This window comes from Dreissena polymorpha, chromosome 14, assembly GCF_020536995.1.
Source record: "Dreissena polymorpha isolate Duluth1 chromosome 14, UMN_Dpol_1.0, whole genome shotgun sequence".
In the NCBI taxonomy this organism is placed as follows: domain Eukaryota; kingdom Metazoa; phylum Mollusca; class Bivalvia; order Myida; family Dreissenidae; genus Dreissena; species Dreissena polymorpha.
Genome location: NC_068368.1, coordinates 28,854,177 through 28,860,176, shown reverse-complemented (window position 1 = coordinate 28,860,176; position 6,000 = coordinate 28,854,177).

The window sequence follows — 6,000 nt, the reverse complement described above, 5'->3', positions numbered from 1 at the left end:
ATTTTAAAACATGATTATTGGGGACGAATGCTACGCATTATGACGACTTTAGTAGGGTTAAAATACGAAAGCCGGCTATTCAAAATATTTACCTCGTGTGAGGCACATGTCATTGTGTAGAGGCATTCCCGTGTCAGAGGTGAATCAGTACAGACAAGACAAACATCCCCGCCTGCAAAAGTATAACATTTAACGCTACTGCTATCAGGGTGCGATTTGTTTCGAATATTCTTCGTATTTACATGTAAGCTGCCTGAAAGCCAAAATTGCATTCCTGGTACGGGACGTTGGAAAAGAAGCATACGACATCACATGGTCGACTAAACAATGTAACAACAACTTAAACACACAAACACTGCATTGGTAAAGGGAATACACATGTGAATCGACTATCATCTATAACTAGTTTTGTGCTTTCATGTACAACAGTATTGAATTTGGACATGAGTAATATTTCTAAAAATGTATACTTCACTCAAAAGTGAGCTAAGTGTTTAATGCAAATAATATGTAACTAAATCTCACGGATCATGACAATAACTGTGCTGTGTCTAACACATCTTAACAAACTGGTATTGTGTTCAAAACGCTCATTTCGAGCAATTTAGATAAGTTTGCTTCCTACCAACCTATTACACTACTATTTATTTATGACACTAGTCAACTTACGTGCATAATCCAACAATAAAATGGTACAACTCAACACAAAAAATACGCCCTTCATACTGCAATACATTATTCCACTTTTAACATTGCAAGATATTTCGCTAGATATGAAATAGGAAGTGGCCAATTTTCAACCACGAACGAATGTGATCCAACGTGAGTTGCTGTTACTATAATGGTATAGAGTTTACTTTATCTTGTCTGACATTCATGCCCATACAGGACAACGCACTAAAGCACGTACATATACTACGTGGAAGAAGCAAATACTTTCCAAATTGTAAAACAATGTTCGTATTCATATCTTAACAAATAATTAATCGAAACACTATTTTATAGATCGTTTGTCAACTAACTTTACAGAACACCACATCCCAGCAATTTTACATAGTTATAAAATGAAACACGATTGAGAAACGACACCTGAAGAAAGACATTCCTCACAGATTGCGGCTTAATAACAATCAATTGCCATCCAATTGTCATCCAATTGTACAAACACTAATATATAGAACCCGTTTAAAAATGAACATAGATTAAACGTTCGTTTAGATACCGCTATAAGTTTAAATTAAGTTTTAGCTGTTAACCACGCAGTTGCATAACACGTTTATCGGTTTCACCTGGGTTATTTTACCCATAACGCATTATATTATTTACGCGGATTTTCCTAAAATATAACATCCACAATTTAATTATCTGACAAATTTGAAACTTGAAACTTGCTAATTTGATGAAACGCCTATTTATATAATTATATTCAATGGCGTTGTACATAGATATGTACATAAAATTGATTCAAAAAAGAGGTATTGATACAATTATGCAGCATTTAGTAAAGGATTAATGATCTAAATATGTGTGATATAAATAATAATGCTGAAAGAAACTTAAGCAATAAAACAATACCGGCTACACTATTAAAACACAGAAAAAGTAAAATATTATGTAATAAATTGATATAACTAGGGTTAAGACAATAATTATAATGATTTTATGACAAATATTTTGCAACATAAAGACACTGTTTTTCATTAACTAAACGGATACGTAAAAGGATATTTCTGCACTCTGGCTGTCAGATCCCACAGCTTTTAGTCACCTGTCACCCTTAAGGACACTTCTTTTGGGTTTTAACCTTATTTGAACTATCGTGACTACAAGTCACAAATAGACTGACCAAGTGTGACTACAAGACACAACTTGAAGGTTAAAATTACAGTGTGACTATAAGACACAACTAGAGGGCCTAATGGTGAGGTAAGAGGTAGCCCCCACACATTACTTTTAAATCAACGGTAAGTAATTATTTAAATGCAACATGGAGTGTTAATTAATAATTACAACGGATCAAAGAGAAAAAAACACGGACATAATACTTCCTTAAAGCTTTTTATATGACACGAATAATCAATATAATGTAACGAACAAAGATGTGTTTGCTTTCGGGATATTACATTGAAATATGTGCCTCAGTAACGTGCAAAAATACACATCTTCTTGAACATATGTATTGGCATACTTTACTGTGAAATTAGTTCACTGTGTTAACGCAATGCCACACACATATACGTTCCATTAAGGATGTTCTTTGTGTGCGATTGAAACTGTGTTTTCATGCTTTTGGGTTTTAAGTCTACATTGCAACAATTGTAAAAATGCAATTACGGTCAGTTAAATTTAGTCTAAATTTGTATCAGGGTACATAGTACGTTTTTAATGAGATTAGGAAAAAAGCGTATGTGTGGGCCGTTGTAGATAATTCATACTTTATGACCAGATAATACAAACCTGACGTTGTTGTTGCTGTGGCTCTAGAAGTGGATTTCGGCACTTCGATGCTGTGATGACTGTAAGATGCATACGTACGTAATATAGAAATCCAAAATATATTAGACGGTTCGGTACCTTGTTTTAAGACATGAGTGTATATACTTGTATGCTGCACAATAGAATGAGTATTCGTTGTACGTGTGCACCTGAATTAAATATGGTAACATTACAGTTTCATATTTAAGTTTATTGCAGTCGCTTGCACAGATAGAATGAACAATAATTAGGTTCACTGATTGGGCAAGAGAGTATAAGACGAGCTTTGTCCTGAAAGAGATACTTACCTGCATGTTACTACTTTTATTGAATCATTTAAATATGTCAAATCGATAATAATGATTGTTTACGTTTTCCTTTTATCTCGTATCTTGCATTGCTTATACAGCAAAACATATAGACCACGCTTAACTTATTGACAATGTCAAGTTAAATGTACCATAATCCCGACAAAAAAACAACGTTACTTTGCTTCTACATGCCTTTTTGGTAAGACTTGATCTTAACGGTTGTGCATAAATCATACGCTAAAAAGAAACCGAACCGTGCCATATCTATATTAATACGCAAAGTAACTTACTAACAATATCTTGATGGAATAGGACGTGAAAAGTCCAATGTTCCATAGTCCCGAAACAAAAGAGTCACTTTGGTCATAAATGCCTTCTGGTTATTCGCCTTTCAATCATATGCAGTGCAAAGGTTATCTAACCCACGATTAAAAATACAGACCCGCAGTTGATGTTGATGGCATCGGCGTTGTCGTGGCCTTTGTTGTCGTATTGACTTACAGATCGTAATGACTGAAACAATGCGTTCCCTTAGCGCGGTATAGCGTTATATATTCGAACAGGTATTCTAATTTAAACACGTTTGGAGTAACCCATAGGTATTACGCTGATGGACGTAAAAATACAGACCTCTTCTCTCCGACTTTATTAAACTGGATAAAACAAATATATTGTTCACAGTTAATGAAATGCGCGTTTTTGTCGTATCGTACAAGTTCATTTCGTTGAGTTCAAATAATTTATGTTCTTTTAATAAAACTCACACGCAAAACGTAATAAACAGCAACACCAAAGGTAATCCTAAAACAAAACACAGCAGTTCTCCACCGTATTAATGTTATTTGAGTATAAACAGGATCTTCATCATTTTTGTTCACCTAGCTTAAGTTTAGTTTTCATATTTTTCGTAACCATAGCACTCATATTTATAACCCAAAATTGAATTAACGTTCATTATATATATATATGACCCCCTAAGTACCTGCCGAATTGAATCATTCTAGATAGCATACGTTTTCTGAAGTCGCGGGATTAAGATTTTACTTTTAACTTATTTATGTAACCATAGCACAGACATATTTTTGTCGGACAATAAGAAACTGAAATAATGTACGTTTTCCCGGATATGTCTTTCTTGATATGTTCCTAGATATTAAAAAACATTGTTTTTACTTAACTTATATAAACGCATTTACCGTTTCATACGATACGTATTTCAATGTTTAATCTCTGTCAACCGATATGTATAATTATGTGAACTTAATTTGTCTGAAAATAACCGGTCTGTTGTTAATTGATTGTCAACAATGTTTCAGGAAACGCACTCGGATTGTTCTGTTGGAATTCATGAAACATTGAAATCAGTAGACAGCAACGTCTTACTATTTAAAGATCTAAAGTTGCTTACTAGACATAGTTTTCCTACTATTGAAAGATCAAAAGTTGTTTTCTAGACATAGTTGTCTTACTATTTAGAGATCTTAAGCTGCTTACTAGACATAGTTGTCATACTATTCAAAGATCTAAAGTTGTTGTCTGACTATTTAAATAACTGATGTTGCTTTCTAGACATAGTTGTCTTGCTATTCGAAGATCTAAAGTTGCTAACTAGACATAGTTTTCCTACTGTTCAAAGATCTAAAGTTGCTAACAAGACGTAGTTGTCTTACTATTCAAAGATCTAATGTTTCTTTCTAGACATAGTTGTCTTACTATTCGAAGATCTAAAGATGCTTAATTGACATAGTTTTCCTACTATTGAAAGATCAAAAGTTGTTTTCTAGACATAGTTGTCTTACTATTTAGAGGTCTTAAGCTGCTTACTAGACATAGTTGTCTTACTATTCAAAGATCTAAAGTTGCTTACAAGACATAGTTGTCTTACTATTCAAAGATCTCAAGTTGCTAACAAGACATAGTTGTCTTACAATTTAAAGATCTAAAGTTGCTTACTTTACATAGTTTTCTTACTTTTCGAAAATCTAAAGTTGCTTACTAGACATAGTTGTCTAACTTTTCAAAGATCTAAAGTTGCTTACTAGACATAGTTGTCTTACTATTCGAAGATCTAAAGTTGCTTATTAGACATAGTTTTCTTATTATTGGAAGATATAAAGATGCTAACTAGACAAAGTTGTCCTACTATTCGAAGATCTAAAGTTGCTAACTAGAAATAGTTTTTCTACTGTTCAAAGATCTAAAGTTGCTAACAAGACGTAGTTGTCTAACTATTCAAAGATCTAATGTTTCTTTCTAGACATAGTTGTCTTACTATTCGAAGATCTAAAGATGCTTAATTGACATAGTTTTCCTACTATTGAAAGATAAAAAGTTGTTTTCTAGACATAGTTGTCTGACTATTTAGAGATCTTAAGCTGCTTACTAGACATAGTTGTCTTACTATTCAAAGATCTAAAGTTGCTTACTAGACATAGTTGTCTTACTATTCAAAGATCTCAAGTTGCTAACAAGACATAGTTGTCTTACAATTTAAAGATCTAAAGTTGCTTACTATACATAGTTTTCTTACTTTTTGAAGATCTAAAGTTGCTTACTAGACATAGTTGTCTAACTTTTCAAAGATCTAAAGTTGCTTACTAGACATAGTTGTCTTACTATTCGAAGATCTAAAGTTGCTTATTAGACATAGTTTTCTTATTATTGGAAAATATAAAGATGCTAACTAGACAAAGTTGTCCTACTATTCGAAGATCTAAAGTTGCTAACTAGACATAGTTGCCTTATTATTTAAAGATCTAAAGTTGCAAACTAGACATAGTTGTGCTACTATTTTAAGATCTAAATTTGCTTACTTGACATAGTTGTCTTACTATTCGAAGATCAAAAGTTGGTTACTAGACATAGTTGTCTTAATTTTCGAAGATCTAAAGTTGCTTACTAGACATAGCTGTCATACTATTCAAAAATTTAAAGTTGCTAACTAGACATAGTTGTCTTACTATTCGAAGATATAGAATTGCTTATTTAGACATAGTTGTCCTACTATTCAAAGATCTAAAGTTGTTTACTAGACATAGTTGTCTTACTATTCGAAGATCTAAAGTTGTTTACTAGACATACTTGTCTTACTATTCGAAGATCTAATAAAGTTGCTTACTAGACATATTTGTCTTATTATTTAAAGATCTAAAGTTGCTAACTAGACATAGTCGTCTTACTATTAAAAGATATAATAAAGTTGCTTACTAGACAT